Here is a 22,407-nt window from a genome sequence, read left to right as displayed (position 1 = left end):
GGTGGTAGTGCTTATGGTGGTGATGGTAGCGGTGATGGAAAGCGGTGGTTGTTAGGCTATGGCGACGACAGTAGCGATGACGACGACGACGATGATGATGATGATGAGTAACAACGATAATTATGATAATTTCTTTTCCTTTGGTAACAGTCCAAAATTTACAGAAAAAAAATCGACGTCGCGGTTGAGTGATTTCATTTCTATACAAACAATACACCATCCTACTTTCCCATATCACAAAAGCTACACACACCTCAGGAAACAGAATACAATATATCAAGACAGGTTAAACATTTAGCACATAAAACAAATACAAATATAAGCAACTCCTTCACCCACCCACACAAGACTGAGAAGCCGCCACCAAGGCAGGATCGTGGCCCCACCCCACCTCCATCTCTCACCACCCTCTTCTCTAAATACCTCCTGGAAATTATATTTTCTGACTTTGCTCGTGAGCATCTTCAGCCTGAGCTGAGACGTGAAGGGCTTCTATATTTTCTAGACAAGGGGATGCGAGACGGCACTTCAGGAGATGTACAAGTATATATTCTATAGGTTCTAGATTTTGGCACAAGGCCAGCAATTTCGGGAGATGGGGATAAGTCGATTTCATCAATACTCAATTGATACTTATTTTATCGACCTCTGTAAAAGTGAAAGGAAAAGTCGACCTCTGCGGAATTTAAACACAGAAGGGAAAGACGGACGAAATGCCGCTGAGCATTTTGCCCGGCCCCGCTAACGAATTCCGCCAGTTCACCGCCTTCCAGTATATAATTTATTTAAAATACTTTTCAAAATGAAATCAATACCTATTAAAAATAATCTTTCTCTGTTAAGCACACTAACAACTTTATCATATTCTCTGTATATAAGTTTGACTTTTTATGGTCACTATTGTGTTTAAGGTTTCTTTTTCTAATTACTAAATTTACATTTACATCTGAGTTAAAAGGAGTTTGTTTTAGTTCAATTTATTCATTCGCCGTTTGTATATGGTTCGAGTAAAAAACAAAAATTAGTTTGTCATTGCAAAACTGACATTTTTCATTTTTAAATGTGTTATCACTTTTGTGAAGGGAGCGAAAATTAATCAAGTATTCACTAGAGTCGCAGGACTTAGAAAAGGTTGGAAACCATCTACTACAGGCAGTGAACCCTCATCTGTTGATAGGATCTTCAACAACATTTAGCATCTAGGAGCACCTGGTACTCTTTCCCTATCACCTCTTGAAACAGCGGTGTATTTTATTCGGTCACAGGTGATTTGGAGTATCTTAAAGTTCAAAAGTTCCGTGTAAGTGTCTCTTGCCTCTTCATGAGAAACGTTCAGCCCTTTGCTAAAATTTTATCTAGTTTCTATCTTTCCTTGCCCTTCTTTTTATATTCTTATTGTGTCCGACAGTTTCCCCAGACTGTCTGGCCTTCTCTGCACTACCACAAGGTCATAGGATGGTACATTTGTAAATAATCTCTGGTAAATCTTTGCTAAATAGGATGATCCTTCAGCTTATCGGTCATCCTGCTGCCGGTGGTGTGGCAAAAGTTCTTAGTGCCTGGGTTAACAGTAATTTTGGTATCACTGTCTTAATGAAAAGGCATTTTAAACGGGACAGAATTTTGCATCCCTTCACACTTGCACCCAGTATACAGAGCACAAAATTCCCTCTTGTTTAAGCGGCGAGTACCTCCTTGACCCTTATCTTCTGTTGTGCCCCTTAGTGGTGCGGGTGGCTGAGGATGAGTTGATTTCCTTCAGTTCAACTCTGTCCTCGAAGCTGCTGACCGATGGTGTTCCAGAAATATCTGTAGCAGCAGCCAAGGTTTCATTTTGGTGGTCTGCTGGTGCAGTCAGTGTTGCTGTTCCTGCTGCTGCTTGTCACTTACTCTTTTCTACTGCTTTTCTCTTCTTCTTAGCAGAAGGCCCTTATATAACCTTAACTACCACACAAGCAGCTACCGGCCCTTTACTCTATGCCACTAGTGTGGCTGGCGTCAACTCAGGTCCTTCTGTGATCTGCAGCTCTGCTCCAGTATATTCTTTTAGTTATTGAGTATCATCAGTATTCGGAGGTTCATGCAGATCCCACCCCGCTGCAAACCACATGCCATTTCGGTTCAATTCTCGTTCAACACATCCGCACTATTACTCAAAAGTGATGATTAATCAAGCTCCGATGACATTATTAATATACCCTAAGGCGACGAGCTGACAGAAACGTTAGCACGCCGGGTGAAATGCTTAGCGGTATTTCGTCTGTTACGTTCTGAGTTCAAATTCCGCCGAGGTCGACTTTGCCTTTCATCCTTTCGGGGTCGATGAATTAAGTATCAGTTACGCACTGGGGTCGATGTAATCGACTTAATTTTTTGCGTGTTCTTGTTTGCCCCCTCTATGTTCAGCCCCTTGTGGGCAATAAAGAAATAAGAATCGTTAGCACGCCGGGCGAAATGCTTACAGATATTTCGCCCGTTGTTACGTTCTAAGTTCAAATTCCGCCAAGGTCCACTTTGCCTTTCATCATTTCGGGGTCGATAAAGTAAGTACCAATTGAACACTGGGGTCGATGTAATAGACTCATCCCCTCCCCCAAGATTGCTGCCCTTGTGGCAAAATTTTAAACCATTATTAATATACCCTAAGGTGGCGAGCTGGCAGAATCGTTAGCACACCGGGTAAAATGCTTAGCGTATTTCGTCTGCCGCTACGTTTTGAGTCCAAATTTCGCCGAATTCGACTTTGCCTTTCATCCTTTCGGGGCCGATAAATTAAGTACCAGTGAAACACTGGGGTTGATGTAATCGACTGGTCCCCTCCCCAGAAATTTCAGGCCTTATGCCTTTAGTAGAAAGGATTAATTAATATATCTTACGGTAATCCTTATATTCCTAAAACTAAGGTGTGTGGTTCACATGCTCTACCTAAGTTCCCGCCTGATTCACATTTTCAATAACCAGATAGACCTCCACGTGCCTTACCTCAGTCGACTAAGCATACTTCCTGACATATATCAAAGCATTTGGAAACTCCCACCATTTTTTACACAGTGGTATGTCATTTTCTTCTCTCCTGAATAAATTCGTCGGGCAAGGAGATATGTCTTTTGTGACGTACCCTGTTCATTCCTTTTCCCTTTTCCTAGCGTTTACTTAAGTCAAAACGCTCCTTTTCAACTAAAATATTTGCAAAAAAAAAAACCAGGAAGGTGTTATTGCTTTTCGTATTGCTGTTTTTACCTGTCAAATTAATGTTTCCAGGGTTATTCTTTTTCCTATTTTTATTTATACAACTTTGTTTAAGACTGATGGTTTGTTTGAGTGATTTCTTTCTTTGCTAGCTTCTCAAAAAATTCTGTTGTGTTTCCCTTTGAAAATATTTTGGAGCGTATTTGCATTATTGAGACTACTGCTACTACTAGTATCGTGGAGGACATCTGACTATTTCTGAGGCCATTTTCAACTACGAAAACAAGGCATGTGACTTTTTAAGTCGTGGGCCTATAGCCCCAATATTACACTATTTACCTTAGTCAATGCACGGTAATCACTTATAAGCTTTAAGCTTGTAAAATATTATCATTATTATTTACATAATTTTAAAATCGGCACTACTTCACAAATAAGGAAATATATATATATATATATATATATATACACCATCCCTCCATGTAATCAGCTTGAAAAATTGTTAAGATATTAAGATATTTTTCTTAACATGAAACCAATGCTTGCCTTAATACGCAAACAAAAAAAAAATTATCCACCAATGCGTGTTGAGCACTCATTCTCATTGTTCGACATTTACATTATATATATATATGTATATATATGTATATATATATATATATATATATATATATATATATAAGCAGAGCTCTCACTAAAGTGTCGGAGGGTGCTACTAAGCACCAATATTGCTAGAAATAAGAGTCAAAATAACTGGCATGCGCTGTTCTCTCATTCAATGATAATAATAATGTCCCCACTGATATTCGTGCAGGGAATGATCCTCTTGAGTGAAATACTACAGAAAACAAAGTTGGGGTATGATCTGGGAAGAGGTAAGGGAAAACGAAACTACTTACTATTCATGGACGACCTGAAGCTATTCACAAAAATTGAGGCAGAACTGGACAGCCTAGTCCAGTCTTTGCGGATTTTCTGCAATGATATCATGATGGAGTTTGGACTCTCAAAATGTGCTACGATGGTGATGAGACGAGGAAAGCTTGCCAGGACAGAAAGCATATGGATACCAAGTGGTGAAATGATAAAGGCAATTCAACCAGAATCCAGCTACAAATACCTGGGAATACTTGAGGTAGATGGAATCAAGCAGCACAACATGAAGGAAAAGACAACAAAAGTATTCTTGCAGCGAATGAGATAAATATTGTGGAACAGGCATGCAATGCGAAAAATTAGCAAAAATGAAAAACTGAAATTGAACGCTAAATTACGAAGAAACAAAGTGAATGGTAAATTACAAAAGAAACAAACTGAAAGAAAGAAAGAAAGAAAGAGAGAATGAAAGAAGGAAAGAAGGAAAGAAAGAGAAAATAAATAAAAAAATAAAAGAAATGAATACGCAAAAACATCAATCACAGAAGGGAAAAAACGAACAACAATCTCAACAAGAACAACAGCTGCGGTAGCAGCGGCGGCAACAAAAATTGACAACAAAAATTGACAGACGTTTGGCGTCACTGTGATGACTGATCGATTGAAACGGATTTCTCGATCCGAGTAGAAGTTGAAACCCTTCCCTTTATGATACAATAGCAAGGAAGTCGTACGAACCAATAGAAAAAGGGTGCGGTGAATTCATCCATGACACAAAATTATGAAGACGGCGAAAACAAGAATAAGAGTAAGAAGTAAAACATTTTGTTTTCTTTCTTTGCAATTTCAAACCGTGGGATAACTATAATGAATTGTATCATAACGCGGCGTTGTGCTACGTTTTCTATCGGTATTTAGTTATTTTCATTCATTCATTTTGTTGTCGTGTTCACAGTCATTCATTTTGTCGTCTGCTGCGTTCAGTCAGTCATTTTGTCATCTGTTGCGTTCAATCAGGTATTTTGTCGTCTGCTGTGTTCATTCATTCATTTCGTCGCCTGCATCGTTTAATAATTCTCTCCGTTCATTCATCCATTCATTCATTTATTTCATTCATTCATCCATCCATTCATTCACTACATACACGTATATCTTCAACTATAATACCGGAGTAAAAAACATGTCATGACTATAAATTTACATATGTTCTTGCTAAATTCTCAGTCTAATGGAGTTTCGGTTTTGTTCAAAGATACTTCAATTTTCTGTATTTATCTGCTATTGTTGATAACACATAGCATGAACGATATAAATGAACATTATCACAAAGAGTCTGAATAAAACATGTGACAGAAAGTATTGCACTATCAATATTTGCCTGTATTTAACAGCTTCACAGTTGTCCCTATGAAATAAGATGCATTGCTAGCAGTCGGCGAATTAGCTAGCAGTCGTTTGAGTGTCGAGTCTTGCAATATTTATTCCGGCTTTAAGGCGGCGAGCTGGCCAAAACATTAGCACGCCGGGCGAAATGCTTAGCAGTATTTCGTCTGTCTAAATTAAGTACCAGTTGCGTACTGGGGTCGATCTAATCGACTGGTCCCCTCCCCAAAAATTTCCCTTGTGCCTAGAGTAGAAAAGAATATTTATTCCGGCTTCTTGCGATTTGAGTTCAAATCACATAGAGTCCAACTTTGCCTGCCACCTTTACACGGTCGGTAAATAAGCACCAGTCTTGTGTGATGAACTGGCAAAATTGCTAAAGCATCGGACGGAATGCCTTGCAGAATTTGCCCCGGATCATGTGCGTTGCCCTTCCTCCTTACTAAGCGATAAAAAGAAAAGACTAGAATGTCCTCAACTTTTGCTGCAAAATTCCTCCGAGGTGTACTTTGCCTTTCATCATTTCGGGGTAGATAAAATAAGTACCGTCTGAGCACTGGGGTCGATCTAATTGACCTATCTTTCTCCCGAAATTGCTGGCCTTGTGCCAAAACTTGAATACATTATTAACAATACTGAGAAAAAGATTTTTTTTTTTAATCGTTTTTTCAGCTGACATAAGGATGAAATTTGGTTAAAACTGTTTTCTGAACGGAAAAAAAGTATCCATGCTTTCTCTACACACACAGAAAGCTGCTAATACCTTGGCATCGACAAAAAACGTTATCTTATAAATATGCTGTCAACAGCGATAGTGATTTATGAGTTCTACATCTAGTTCATTTTTTAAAAATATATCAATCTGAAGTTTCCTCTTACAAAACGATATCATATGATGCATTTATAGTAAGAGTTCTGGTATCACCATTTGGGATATCCGACCGATTCATCAGATTTATGAATTAGATAACTGCTATATACTGAAAAACAATCATAACCCTCCACAAAGGAGGCGAAAATAATACAGCTATAGCAAAAAAGCTTAAAATTAGCCCAACACTCTGGAAAACTGTCGAGAAATTTCAAAAGATTGGTTTCACCGCTTGATCGACCTGAACGTAGCCGAAAAAGAAGTCTGCAGACCCCTCAGCTTATCAAAAGTACCAGAGAAAAGATACGGCGAAATCCTCGTCATTCCGTCAAAAATTGGTTGCCACAGGAAGAGTAAGTCAAACATCGATGAAGGAGGGTCTCAAGACCCATCCCTACAAGAGGATCCGTCGCCATGCGCTCAGGCAAGTTTATAAGGCCTTGAGACTGGAGAGAAGTCGTCTTACTCTGCGTAAGATTGCTGATGACACGCTGCCCAACCTGGTGTTCACTAATAAAAAGAAATCTGACATCGAACAGACAGTAAATAACCAGAATGACTGACTTCGGAGTGTATCTGGATCCATCGAGGGTAGACTCATAAATCGACGTCAAAATCCACAGTCAATTATAGTTTGGGCGGCTGTGTCGGCCACTGGAAGGTCTCCCCTCGTTTTTGTGTCTTCAGATGTTAAAAGTAACACCCATCAATACATGAGCGACATTCTGGAAGCTGAACATCCTCTCTTTGTCTTCTTGTTATTTGGATTATAGTTTACTCTTCGCCGCACTCACACAAGGCAGAATTTTCTACACTTGTTAAATTTCGGTATTAGTCTGAAATCTGACAGTGTTGATAATCCAGAAATCGAGTTGGGTGCTTCCTTAGCAGGACCTTATATAAATATATATATGTGAGGGGGGTGTATGTGTGTGTATGTATGTATGCGTGTGTATATATATATATATATATATATATATATATATGCATATATATATATATATACAGGCGCAGGAGTGGCTGTGTGGTAAGTAGCTTGCTTACCAACCACAGAGTTCCGGGTTCAGTCCCACTGCGTAGCACCTTGTGCAAGTGTCTTCTACTATAGCCTCGGGCCGACCAAAGCCTTGTGAGTGGATTTGGTAGACGGAAACTGAAAGAAGCCTGTCGTATATATATATATGTGTTTGTGTGTCAGTGTTTGTTTCCCCCCCCCCCAACATCACTTGACAACCGATGCTGGTGTGTTTACGTCCCCGTAACTTAGCGGTTCGGCAAAAGAGACCGCTAGAATAAGCTTACAAAGAATAAATCCTGGGGTCGATTTGGTCGACTAAAGGCGGTGCTCCAGCATGGTCGCAGTCAAATGACTGAAACAAGTAAAAGAGTAAAGAGTATATATATAATATTAGGATAAAAACTTTATAAGAATTTATCAAGTAGTTGGCGTGAAAAACCTAATAAGGAAAAAAACTTTTTTCCATAAATATATATATATATTTTAATTTATAACTTAATTTAATTTAAATGCCCTTATATAAATTAAATTAAATTATATATATATATATATATATACACGCACGCGCACACACACACACACACACACACACACACACACACACACACACACACACACACACACACACACAAATAGAAAGATACGTAGATAGATAGATACACATTAACCCCAGTTAAAACTGGCTTATTTTTATATTTTTTGTATAAAAACAAATAAAAGGTATGAAGAACACGAAACTCGACCCACAGCTGTGCCATTTTGGAATATAAGTGAACTTAGATCCGGCTCCGACAAGAACTGTCAGTTCATTAATGTTTAGTCAGAGACCACCACATTGAAAAATTCCTTCAGATCACGTACACACTCGCACGCGCACACACTGATACTTGTCTAAGAGTATATATATATATATATATATATATATATATATATATACATACATATGTGTGCACATATATATATATGCACACACACACATGCATATATATATGCATGTGAGAAGGGATGACCAGTAAGTGGACATCCTTTACGCTAGAAATCGACCATCAACGGTCAAATCACAAAAGAAAAGAATGTTCTCCAGGGAAATTCAGCGCACACCAGATCATGTTCTGGTGTGCGCTGAATTTCCCCGGAGAACATTCTTTTCTTTTGTGATTTGACCGTTGATGGTCGATTTCTAGCGTAAAGGGTGTCCATTTAATGGTCATCCCTTCTCACGTATGTAATATAACTTTTCTGAATTTTCAGAATTTTCTTTATGCTAGGCCACTGGTTTTAAATTGGTGTTATTTAAATTAATATCCAATTTATCACCCTTATTATTTAAGTACATATATATATATATGTATATATATATGTATATATATATATATGTGTGTGTGTGTATACATATGTGTATGCATGTATATATTGTGGGCTTCTTTCAGTTTTCTTCTACCAAATCTACTCACAAAACTTTGGTCAGCATGGGGCTATAGTAGAAGACACTTGCTTTAACTGCCACGCATCGGGCCTGGACCCAAGACCACTTGAAATGTATGTGTGTGTGCGTGTGAGTATGGGTGGGATATACTTATATGTACCTATATATAGACACACAATCTACATGGACATACACAACACAACATCCCCAAAACACGTGCCGCCCCAGTGCCAGTGCCAGTGCCAGCTGATGGTGTCAATCAGCTGATTCACCAGTATCATAGTACGCTTAGTGTACTACTTGTCACATGATACACAAAGCACACATACCTATTCATCATTTGGAGCTGTCAACATTTTCCACCCTCCACTGTAGTCACTTCCACAAGCATATTACTTCCATGTGTATGTGTGTGTGTGTGGGGGGGGGGGGAGAGAGTGAGAGTGTGTGTGTGTGTGTGTGTGTGTGAGTGTGAGTGTGTGAGTGTGTGTGTGTGTGTGTGTGTGTGTGTGTGTGTGTGTGTGTGTGTGTGAGAATCCGTGCGCGTGTGTAGATACATGCGCGTGTGTATACTTCCGCACATACACCTCCACACAATATATACACATGCATATATATATAATAATATTAGGGACAAAATCCAAAATTACAGGTAAAAACTCAATTAAAATCAATTTATAAAAAATTGAAATTAAATTGAGCTTTATAGATAAAATATATATAAAATATATATATATATGCATATGTGTGTGGCTGTGTATGTGCCTGTGTGTTCACGTGTGTGTGTGTGTGTGTGTGTGTGTGTGTGTGTGTCTGTGTGTATGTGTTTGTGTGTATAATTATATATTTATGCTTGTATGCATGTATGCACGTACGTACCTATGTATGTATGCATGTCTTAACGTTTGAAAGTCACAAAACTGCAGTATTCGCTCTGAGAAAGTTTCTCGTATAGATGTATGGTGCTAAAAATACAGAATATATCAGCAGCAGATGAAAAGTGTCCCGTAGCAGATTTCTGTGTCCTTACACATCATCAGTAGAAGATATCCTCTATCAAACACATACTTAGGCATGTTTTGCCTCTACTGATATAGAAAATCAGTGATTAACAAATCACCAGGGTTGCAAAATCTGTCTTCTAAGCAAAAATTCCTTATTAGCGACGGAAGCTGTACTAGTTCCAAATAGCATTCTGCATATCTCACTTAATATAGCCATGTTAAGTACAATAGACAGGATGCTATTTTGAACCAGTACTGCTTTCCTCGCTAATAACGATTTTTATTCTAACTCGCAAGCTAATTGCGACACTAATGATTTGTTAATAATTGTTTTTCTGTATCAGTAGAAACGAAATTTGTTCTAAGCATGCATTTGATACATGATACCGATGACGCACAAATACGCAAAAATGATGGATTTAGCAAATCCACCGCCGCTGCTACTGGTCTTTCTGCGCTTTTTAGCACTCTACGCTCATAGAAGTTGCTTTCTCATGGACGAAGACCACAGTGTTCTGGCTTTCTTACAGTATATCAACGTTAAGTAAGATATATAGAATGCTATTCTGGACTAATATTTCTTCCGCCTCTAATAGCAATATACATATGTGTATATATGTGTGTGAGTTTGTATGCGCGCGCGCGTGCGTGCGTGTGTGTGTATATATATATATGTAGATAGATAGACAGACAGACAGACAAACAGATAGATATAATAGATAGATAGACACACACATATATACTTATGCATATGTATGTACATATACGTATGTGTATGCATGTGTATATGCACATACATACATTTATCCATACATACATACGACATCACATCACACTTTGAAGGCTATGTGTTTGCAATCCAGGAGCAGGAAATTACCACAAAGTACCTGGTGAACAAGAAATACAGTGACGCTCTTGTAATCCCGAGGTGCAACCGCGTGTATAGGTTATGTCATGTTTCTGTGGAAGACATTACGCATGTGATTAGCAGCTGTCCTAAAATGTCGTCACGGTACTACCTCCCAAAACAATTTACAATGCCATCCTTAGAAAAGACTGCTCTGAAATAAACTTAGAAACCCCCCCTGTTATGGAATACATTCATAAACACCAACTCAAGGAATACTGGTGGAATATTCTCATCAAAACTTCTATGAAATGTGAACATAACAGGCCTGATATTGTCGTTTGGGACTGAGAGGCAAAGGTATGTACCATCATAGAGGTCAGCTGCCCTGCAGATATAAATATCTATGGACAACTGTTTCGAAACCTCCAACTTCTATATCCAGACTATGAATTCATATTCATACCAATAATAATTAGAGCTCTAGGTTTCGTTAGTAAATGCTTAAAGGAGAATCTGATTAAACTGGGATTTTCAGAAAGAGAAATCGACCGACTAATTCGAACATTAAAAGTGCAATCTGTGAGTGGAACAGTAAAAATATGCAAGATTTTTCTCAAGTTCCAAATGTGAACGTCTGTTAACTACATCCCAAAGATGGAGCCTTGTATCTTTGTTGGAAACCGGCTCACTCTTCAGTGAAAGATTTATAATGATTAAAAAATAGAAGAGACATACATACATACATACATACATACATACATACATACATGCATGAGAAGATCTGTAAGACATTCCAAAAATTCTGTATCTGAAATTCTTATGTGTATAGATGTACACACTTGGGTGAATGTATCAACAGATCAATCAACTTACCAACTCAACCACATATTTACAAACACCGAGTACTCTTTTAGCTCAAAAAGTCTTGTCGCTTTGTTTACAACCGGCTTTAACTCTGTCAAGAAAAACTTAATGAGACAGATGTTCCAACTCGCAAGCTGCTCAGTATTGCAGGATACTTCAACATCAATGGAGATGTAGACAGGCTATACTTCCCACGCAAGGATGGTGGTCGTAGTCTTAAATCTGGATTGTTGTCATAAAAGGCATGCGTTGCAACACTGAAACATCTATAACAGATGAAAGAGACCTGTAACTACCTTGCCCGCCCAAGTTTGCGACCATGAAATCAATAACATAATTAGGGTAGCTAATGAGGAGAGGTATGAAATAAGATACAGATCTCTCTCCAAAGAGCATTGGTAAAATTTATTTTTCAGGAGAACAAAATAAAAAAAAATGGGTCAGTTCATCGAGAAGTTAATACATGGGTACTTAGCACGAAAAATACGTACCATAGAAAGGATTGATCATGTCAAAAGCTTGGCATGAGGTACCGACAAGTTTATGCCATCCCACTTTGATGACTAACCCCATGAAATTCAAGAAAAAAGAGATCGCCACCAAGTACGTACAGCATAAAAGGCAGAAAACGTTGACAGACAACAACTTCAGTGTGTGCAAGACCAAGACTGATGTATCTATATAAATGTGCATCACTCATGCTCATACACAGAACTTTTTTTGTCTGAAAGATCAAGAAAATATTAGTGACAGGAATTCATCAAGTTTCGAACGAAGAAACTCCGCAATGGAATACTGCCGTCAAGTATTCTTTCTTTTGTTAGCACATAGAAACGGATATGTAGGCAGAGAATTGATAAAAGACGCTTAGCATTTCACGACTTTGTCTACATAACTTCAAATAGGTAACTCAGAGAACCATTGTTCATCCATTAAAAAGCTATCAGAGTGAGAAAAGATTTGATATAACTGCAAGTGACAATAACACGTACAACGATAAATATTTCAATCTTACCTTGCCGAAAATGTGATTAAACAACCGCCAACAGAACTTTGTTAATCAGACATGTTGAATTGTTCGTACTTTCGATCTAAATGAAATAATACATCATTTGTTATTTATTTTAAGGATACAATGGAAGGAAGTATGTTACACTAGAAGTAGTATTTAAACATGGATGTTCTATTAGAACAGACTATACTGCTGTAGATACAATGAGAGAAACACTCATATTGGCTTTGGGGGCAAAATGCATTCTTGTTTATATCGCTAGGGGGAGATAAATCACGTGGTTTCGACCTTCTTTGGTCATGTCAATGATGGAAACTCGACCGCTAGAGGTAGCAGCGACTCAATTTCCTGCCAACAGTATATAGAAAAACAGTTCCAGAATAGGCACTGGTGTCGCGATTAGCCAGTGAACTTGTTAAAAAATATATATTGACGACAGAAGCAGTATTGATAACGGAGAAGTAATATTTATCTCCATTTAAACGTGTTTGTTCTGTTATAACAAACTATAAAGAAACTCTCATATTGGCTTTTGATACAAAATGTACTCTTGTTTATATCGTTAGCGGGGAGACAAATCCCCGCCACCCATGGCACCAAGACTACCAAATCACGTGATTTCGGCCTTCGTTGATCTTTTTAATAGAAGTTCGGACATGGATGTGGACATTTTCAGAGTAGAAATATTAAATTCAGAAAAACGTCGGTGTATTGTGATAACAGTGAAAGGGCACACATTCTGTATCTGAAAATACATACATTACCACTATTGGTGCCATCAGCAGCAACGCCACCAACCGCAGCAATGACTAAAGCCGATATGTTCCTCCTCTGATGATGATTATAATCATCATTTGGCTGGTATTTCTAGCATGTCGAGCGAGCACGTAAAGGTCCTCGTATCGGTTCAACGGAAAATGGATTGATGAAGGTGGAGATTTCAGTCACTATCACCATGTACATATGTGCATATCTATGTAACTATATGCACGTATGCAGCTGCGTGTATATGCGTGCGTCTGTGTGTCCAAGTGTGCGAAGAGATAAAGAGTGACTGGTACGAAGTGAATGTTTATGTATATGCTTGTATTCTTGTGTATCTCTTTCCATCTCTTTCCATCTCGCCCATCTCTCTGTCTGTGTCTGTGTCTGTCTCTCTCTCTCTCTCTCTCTCTATCTTTCTCTCCATGTCTATGTTTGTCTAACTCTCACTTTCTATCTATCTATCCATCCATCCATATATCTGTCTATCTATCTATCTGTCTGTCTGTCATTCTATCTACATTTATCCGTATATTTATGCATGTGTATGCATATATACACATGCATGTGAGAGACTTTTTGTTGTGTACGTGTGCGTGTGTGTGTGTGTGTACAAGAGAGAGAGAGAGAGAGAAAAAGAGAGGGTAAGAGTACGAGAAAGGAAGGAAGTAAATGAAATTGTAGGGGAAGGTGTGAGAGTAAGGAGACTATGTGAAAAAATGTAAAGTTTGAGACACGAAGTCACAACATGGTGGGAAGATGAGGAAAAAGAAAGGAAAGAGTGGAGAGTGTGTGAGGGTACAACACAAGAGAGGTTTAAAGGTACTGTTTCGTGTTGGCGAGCGTGAGTGGTGGTGGTGGCGGCGGCGGTAGTGGTGGTTATGGTGGTGATGGTGTTGGTGCCGGTGGTGATGGCGGTGGTGATGGTGGTGATGGTGGTGGTGGTGGTGGTGGACGTGCCGGCGCTGATGGCGGGTGGTGGTGCTGGTGGTGGAGCTAGCGCTGGTGAACCTACATGCCATCACCTTTCAGCAATGCTGTCATACACAGATGATACTACTCCGTTTTTCCTCAACTTTACTACGCAACCTAAACACCTCAGCTAAATCTGCACTGACCCATAAACCAGAGCCCTCGAAAACATCTTCAAATGGGGGTCACGCCATCAGTGCTAAAAGAGACACATTTACTTACGTATCAAGAAAAGCTCAACTGCGATCCCATCTCAAGCCTAAACATAAACTTGCATGCAAGTGAAACTCTTGCAAGGATAACACTATATAATAACACTATATAATACGATTTTTGTCCTTGGGTAGCAACTGTTATTTCCTATTTGCTTACTCCCAGGAAGTATGAAAAATGGTTAATACTCCCTTCAATCTTTGCTTTTCTTACATTTATTCAACCCCCCACCAAATCTCTCAACATATGGCTATGATGCTCCCCCCACTATTCCTGCTCATGATTAGAGATGCATATATTGCCAGCTACTAAGAGACATGCTCAAGTGGTTAAGCAGAATATTTGCTATAACGATATTTCTGCTTCAGCAAATGAGCGCTGAATCTGTCTGAAATGTAATGGAAAATAGGCCAGCTTCAAAACATTGATGTCCAGTTAAAAAAACAAAACAAAGTTTGAAGGGAGTAGTAGTCATTTCGTTTGATTTCTACATAGAAGCAAATAGGAAATGGCACTTACTGACCAAATACAAAAAAAAAAAAAAGAAATAAAATTTGGTTACACAGTGTAATCTCCACAGTACCAGTGACATCGGTAAGCCTTATTACAACAAAAAACACGGATGTTTAATATCACTTCAGGCAGCATTCTAGGGTAGAACTGAGACAACGGGGCGTGGTTGTTTAGACGCTGGCAGGGATCTTTTTGGTTTGACGGGCAACATTTGTTTTCTTAACGAAACACTTTCAAACTTGGGATACTGGTAGAATGTGTCATATAAAACATCTTTTTCTCTTAGCCTTCTTAACAAAAATTAGTTCTTAATAAGTTATTTCATGTTAAAGTTGTCGTATTTCTGTAATTTCAACCAATCACTGACGTCTATTCAGCTGAATACAGTTACTGCTCTTTTTATAAACAATAATTTTTACCGGTGTCAAGAGTGTTATTCCCTGTTTAATTATATATCATTATTCCCTAGTAAGTGTTTAGGGTTTTAGGGTTAGGGTTTTAGAGTTAGGGTCAGAGTTATGGTTATGAGTTTTAGGGTTATGGTTATGAGTGAGGTTATGGCAAAAATAATCATAACCCTAACCGTAATCCTAAAACTAACCCTAACTCTAAAACTGGAACCCTAACCCTAAAACCCTAAAGCTAAAACCAGTACAAACGCACGAACGATGTCATAAATAAGAGTAACATGGGTAGTTGTTGTTGACAAACAAACAACGGCACTAATTTTATTCAAGGGAAAAGATCCCATGACACCGTTGTCTACATTCCACGGCATTAATTGTTTTCACCTCAATAGACGTCAGTGATTGGTTGAAATTACCGAAATACGACAATTTTTTACATGAAATAACTTCGAATACAAAATTTTTTATCTGTTCTATAATACAAAATATACAAGTATACGAAGTTTGAAAGTGTTTCGGTACCAAAAACACGACATAAAACATTAATGAAAAATGTTGCCCGTCAAACCAAAAAGATCCGCTGGGAGTTTCACACAACGTACCTGTTTTGGTGATGGTATTTTTTGTGACAATAACTTTTTGACACTGGAGGTAAACATGCACATGCATCCACCCGCGCACACGTATGCATAAAATAATAACACCAACCCGCGAAGGTTCTGTCTCTAACCACCTCAGAGACATCCTCAACGCCATAAAAAAGGGCCACCTTTTGCATTACGTCGTTCAGAACTCCAACCTCATGCCCACAAAAATGCTGTCTTCCCCATTCTTTCTCTTCTCTCACTTTCTGTTTGTCTGATTCCCCAACCCACTCTCCCTGTCTGTCTGTATGTATGTATCTCTCTCTCTCTCTCTCTCCTACGGTTATTGCAGTGTCCGCTGCTCCTCAGAGCTGCTCTCGTCACCCATGTCTCTTTCCATCAAGTCCTGCACTAATCTCTGCTCCTAGTCTTCATTGCCTAGAAAGAAAAAGAAAGAAAGAGAGAAAGAGAGAGAAAGGAGAGAGAGTGTTTTTATTGTATACTACTTTCTTTTACATATTTATGTCGACGTATCTCTGTATGTACCCTTATGTATGCGTCGATGTCACTGAGTGTATGAGCATGCGGGTTTATATATGTATGTATACATATATGTATGTATGCATATATCTATCTATCTAATCTATCTATATGGGATCTTTGTGATTTGACGGGCAACATTTTTTTTGTAGTGTTTTTGGTACCGAAACACTTTCAAACTTCGAATACTTGTATATTTTGTGTTATAGAACAGATAAAAAATTTTGTATTCGAAATTATTTCATGTAAAAAAATTGTCGTATTTCGGTAATTTCAACCAATCACTGACGTCTATTGAGGTGAAAACAATTACGCCGTGGAATATAAACAACGGTGTTACGAGATTTTTTTCCCTTGAATAAAATTAGTCCCGTTGTTTGTCAACAACAACTATCAGCGGTATATTTTTCGTTTGTCACTGTTATTTATGACATCGTTCGTGCGTTTGTACTGGTTTTAGCTTTAGGGTTTTAGGATTAGGGTTCGGGTTTTAGAGTTAGGGTTAGTTTTAGGATTACGGTTAGGGTTATGATTATTTTTGCCATAACCTTAACTCTAACCCTATAACTCATAACCATAACTCTAACCCTAACCCTAACCCCAACCCTAACCCTAAAACCCTAACCCTAAAACCCAAACCCTAACCATAGAACCTTAAACCCTTACTAGGGAATAATGATATAATTAAACAGGGAATAACACACTTGACACCGAACAGCAGTAACTGTATTCAGCTGAATAGACGTCAGTGATTGGTTGAAATTACAGAAATACGACAACTTTAACATGAAATAACTTGCGATATATAATTTTTTGTTAAGAAGGCTAAGAGAAAAAGTTGTTTTGTATGACACATTCTACCAGTGTCCCAAGTTTGAAAGTGTTTCGTTAAGAAAACAAGTGTTGCCCGTCAAATCACAAAGATCCTCTATCTGCATATATTTGTGTGTGTCTCTCTCTCTCTCTCTCTCTCTCTCTCATATATATATATATATATATATATATATACTTACGTACGTATACATACATACATATATATGTATACACGCATATACATATATATGTGTATATACGCATACACATGTATACATACATAAATATGGATGCGTATGTGTATGTGCGCGCGGCTGGACGTACGTATGTGTGTGTGTGTGTGTGTGTGCCTATGTAGATGAGTATATCGCTTTCAAGAATGATAGGTGATATCTGGTTGCAATTCTTGTCAAATATTCTAGTTAACCCGTTGCTACATTATCTGTAAGGTAGCTTACCTCGTCTCTTTACATCGCCAGTGTCCTATTAACTGAAATACTGCGGTAATGGTTAGCTTAAGAAATTGTTGAAGAAAGAGAAGGGGGAGAAGGGAGAGAGGGAGGGGGAGGAGGACGAGCTGAATAAGAATGAGGAGGGAGGACAAGGAGGAAGAGGAGGAGGTGCAGGAGGAGGAGAAGTATAAAGAATGAGAAGAAAAATTAGATGATGACGAAGAAGAAGAAAATGGTGATGATGGAGGAGGAAGAAGAAGACAAGGAGATGAATATGAAGAATGAGAACAAGAAAAATAAGAGCAACAGCAACAACAGATGAGAATATTAAAATAAAAATCAATACAAGGAATTGCTCCCCTATCATACAATTCCAAGAACGAAAACTCTTCAAAATAAACTCATTCGCCTCCCCATCATCTCCCCATCCCACGAACAGATAACAAAAAACCTGACACTTAGACGACGTCCGTCTGTTTAACTGTACTCTGTGACCCCCAACTTACATATATTCACTATCAAATATACTCTATCTATCTATCTATCTATCTAGCGATCTGTCTGTCTGTCGGTCTGCCTGTTTATATGTATATGCGTGTAAATGTATATATACGTGCGTGTGTCTGTGTACGTATGTATGTTTGTATGTATGTATGTCTGCATATGTACGTGTATGTACATACATGTGCGTATGCGTGTGTATCTCTCTCTCATTCTCTTTCTCTGTATATGTGTGTGTGTGTGTGTGTGTGTGTGTGTGTGTGTGTGTGTGTGTGTGTGTGTGTGTAAACACACACACATACATTCTTACATGGTAGAACATCTGACGAAGGAGCTTACAGCTCCTGTATCCAAGCTATACATCTTCATTTGTACCCATTGCCATAGGTGCACTTGCGCATGTTTGTGACAATAGATTTGCATAAAAGTCTCGGAATGCTGAACTTCAATAAGAAAGAACAAAGTTAACCCACTCACATCTTCAAAATCCAACCGAGCAGAGGGTCTGTGAAGATTTGTGAAACACTTTCCACGTGTTCTCCACTTGAGTCTCTTAAAAATGAGCAGATGCATGCAATCGTCTTATTATGCATCTTCTATTTTTTTATATTTTTATCTTTTATTTGTTTCAGTTATGAGACGGTGGACATACTGGGGCACCGCCTTGAAGAATTGAATGAATCGACCACAGTAATTTTTCTTTTGTTAAGCCTGGTATTTATTCCATCGGTGATTTTTGCCGAACCGCTAAGTTACGGGGACGTAAACACACCAACACCGGTTGCCAAGCGGTGGTGGAGACAAACACAAGCACAAACACACGCACACAAGCTTCTTTCAGTTTCTACCTACGAAATCCACTCAAGGCTTTGTTCGGCCCGAGGTTTTAGTATGAGACATTACCCAAGGTGCCACGCAGTGAGATTGAACCTGGAACCATGTGGTTATGAAGCAAGCTTCTTTATTTCATAAATTTTGCCATAAAGGCATTACATAGAGGGGACAAACAAAGACAAACAAACAAAGAAGTTGTGAGCTGGACACAGACATTAATGAATGAAATGAATACAAAAAGATGAGTAAAAAAAATGGGAGAGGCACCGGCGCCCGCCGACCGACAACCTCTCGAAAACCTTGTTCAATAAAAATCATCAACAAAATCAAATTAAATCAAGTCCTATGGTCCTCCACATCCGGGCCCCCAAGCAAGATTGCTGCTGCCTGCAGGACAACCCGCAATGGCTGGCCCGACTTTATGATGATGAAGTGCTTCCTGTCACATATCCTTTCAACATTTTTTCCTTCCCTGACATATAAGACCTCTGCGGAGGCCAATTTGGATCGTCTATAGCGGTCGAGTCGTACCGTTGACGATCCAAACAATTATCTAGATAAAGCTGAGGTAACAGGATAACCCTTGAGGTAACAGGATAATCTCTGCTTCCTCGTCAGCGGGAGGGACCACGGCCTGCTCTGCCAGTGGCACAATTTCCACTGGCAGAGCCTCCCGCTCCGGTGGTTCACTACCCACAGGAGGGGCCTCGGGTTCGACTGGCGGCACAATGGCGTCCGCCGTCCGTCTCCCGTTTCTTTTCCTTTTATCGTCTGTGGGGTGTGGGGCCTCCACCGGCACACCCGGAGGGCCCTTCTCTTCACTCGCAGACTGCTCTTTAACTGGTGAGCAACTGCCGTTGCTTACCTTTCTTTTTCTATTCGTGGAGGCTTCCACCTCACGACTTTCACTATCTCCCCCTCCAATGGGGGGGGGGGGACAACGGGCGCACTTTCTTTATCCTGCACCGGAGCCTTATCTCGGCCCCGAGGGCAGTTTTTCCTTATGTGTCCAGGCCTCAGACATAGGTGGCATTTATGAGGGCGTCCCTCCAACATCACCGGGCACCTAAAGCCAGACACTTTCAGGAAATCAGGGAAGATCATTTCTGCTGCGGCTACTGGGGTACATAGGGTTAAATTGGCTTTAACCCCCTCCCAGTTCACCGTAGCAGTCAAGTTTACACTTAAGAGCCTGGGCCCATTATCCCCCAAGTCCTGCTGGATGGCATCAGCAATCCATCCGGCCTTGGTACCTGGGGGCAGTCCATATACCCAGGCTCTAACAACTTTTTTCCCGCAGTAAGAGGGGAAGAACAAAATTTCCTCCCCCTGCAGGGGCTGGCTAGCCACAATAGCAGCCTCTTCAGGGGAGTCAAACAGCAACCACACCGTTGCATATTTGACTCCCCCTAGTTATGAAGTACCTTCTACTTTGCAAACAGCCTGCAAGTTCCTGCTCTATTTTTTCTCTTTTGAAGAGGGCAATGGCATTGCGTGACCTACAATAGATCCGCAAGGCCACTGTCCTCTTTTCCATTTCTTCCGACCACCGCCTGGGTGAGGCAACCTCCCACTCCAAGAAGGTGGCTTCATTATTGTTACTTTTTTTCTCCATGTTTGTTTATAACAGTTCACAAATGAGAGTTGAATAAAAGTTCAATAAGAAGACCGAAAACGAAAACAAAAAAAAAAACAAAAAAAAAAAAATACACACAGTTCCAAATAAAAGATAGATTGAAGACAGAAAAAAAAAAACAGTTCAAACACGGGAACACAGGCAATCCGGGTTCTTCCGGAGGTTCTCCAAAACAAAGTACTCCAAAGCTTCCTCGGAAAATTTCTTCACTGCTGTGGTGAAACGAAACCGCAGACAGCAAGCACACAATTCGCTCACAAATGTGAGCACAAAGTTCTTCGGCAAACAATAATTTTTACTGTTGAGGAGGGGCGGATACGCCTACCACAAACAATAAGCACACAAAATCGTTCGCAATGCGAACGCAAAGTCTTTTCGGCTAAAAGAAATGCGAAGCGATAAATCTTTACTGCTGTGGAGCGCATACGCCCACTAGAAACAGCTAATACACAATTTGTTCTTATTGAACAACCACAAGAAACCCGCCAAGGCAAGCGAAAATGTCGCCAAGCTGAACAACAACCTGCTGAAAAAGAATTTTAAAATACAAATTATTGCTCAGTTGAGCGACAAAACCGACCTACCTCGGCGAGTTCTTCAATGTTCCTTGTAATCCTTACTTGAACAGAGCCAAAAGGCTCATATCCACCTCGTTCAACTGCTGAAAGACAACTAGCTCTCCTGTCAGGGAGGCAAGCTTTTTACCACACAGCCACGCCTGTGTTAATGTTTAAAAAAATCTTTTACTTCGGGAGGAGAGCAGAGCCAAAGGTCTTTTATAGGAACTTCTAAATTTGTGAAAAGTGGGAATACGTCGTCAACCCGAAGATTTTGTCTCAATGTTTGCAACAAAAGTGTTAACCCCACTAACGGCACCCAAGCTACCAGAAGATAGTACGTCGAGTGATGAGCTATCACCCAAGTAGATCATAGCAAAATTGAACTAAGAAGTCAAAGAACTAGAACAAATATCGCAAGACGTCTGATTCGACGTTGTTACAGTTTCAATATTCTACCTGCGCTGGATTGGCACTTAGCTGAAGGAATGCAAGAAAGAATTGATCTTGGCGGGATTTGAACTGAGATCGCTTATAATCGGGACATTTACCACGAGGTACACATTCTAACGCTTGCAGTCGAATGAAACGTCCTGCATGCAATAATTCAGTGTCTGATGTGTAAAGTAGCTGTTGTCGAGTGTAAGATGACTGTGAAGTGGAGATCGACGCACCACCTTCCCTTAGTAAGGAAGGGAAACAGATCTCTCTCTTTTTAGTGGCTATGGTAAAAGAGGCTTTGTGGTGGACCCGCCTGAAAGATTTGAAAACAAGCACTTTCCTATCTGGTCAAGCCCTCATAATTTCTTCAAATATCATCTGAAGAGGAAGGTGAGAGTAGAGAGGGAGGTGCTGCCTTCTAGTATGTTTATCAAAAGGTGGTCGACAGTGGCAAGACTGGTGAGACCGAATGGAGCGACTCTGAGCATGCTTTTCTAAGCAGGAGGAAAGAAACTGGAAGAGGGCACTTTCCTATGCCTTGGGGATGGCAGAGTAATCCAGGATTTTTGCGTACGGTTTACCCCAGATTACTCGAAGTGGACTTCCCCGCTATTGGGGATTCTGTTTATTTATTTATCTATCTATTTATTTATTATTCATTTCCCTAATTTCTATTATATATCCTCTGT

General features: G+C 39.6%; 1 long non-coding RNA gene across 1 annotated transcript in view; it reads right to left on the bottom strand.

Annotated features, from left to right (window-relative positions):
• LOC128250819 (uncharacterized) overlaps positions 1 to 22,407 on the bottom strand; it is a 482,529-nt gene that overhangs the window by 342,479 nt on the left and 117,643 nt on the right. The window contains exon 2 of the long non-coding RNA XR_008266801.2: positions 12,497 to 12,572. This is a non-coding gene — a long non-coding RNA (uncharacterized LOC128250819). The remainder of the gene's footprint in view (positions 1 to 12,496; positions 12,573 to 22,407) is intronic.

The sequence above is a fragment of the Octopus bimaculoides genome, chromosome 24, assembly GCF_046866305.1.
Source record: "Octopus bimaculoides isolate indiv1 chromosome 24, ASM4686630v1, whole genome shotgun sequence".
Lineage (NCBI taxonomy): Eukaryota > Metazoa > Mollusca > Cephalopoda > Octopoda > Octopodidae > Octopus > Octopus bimaculoides.
The sequence above is the reverse complement of the archived record's forward strand: the minus strand, read 5'-3'. Positions and strand labels throughout refer to the sequence as shown.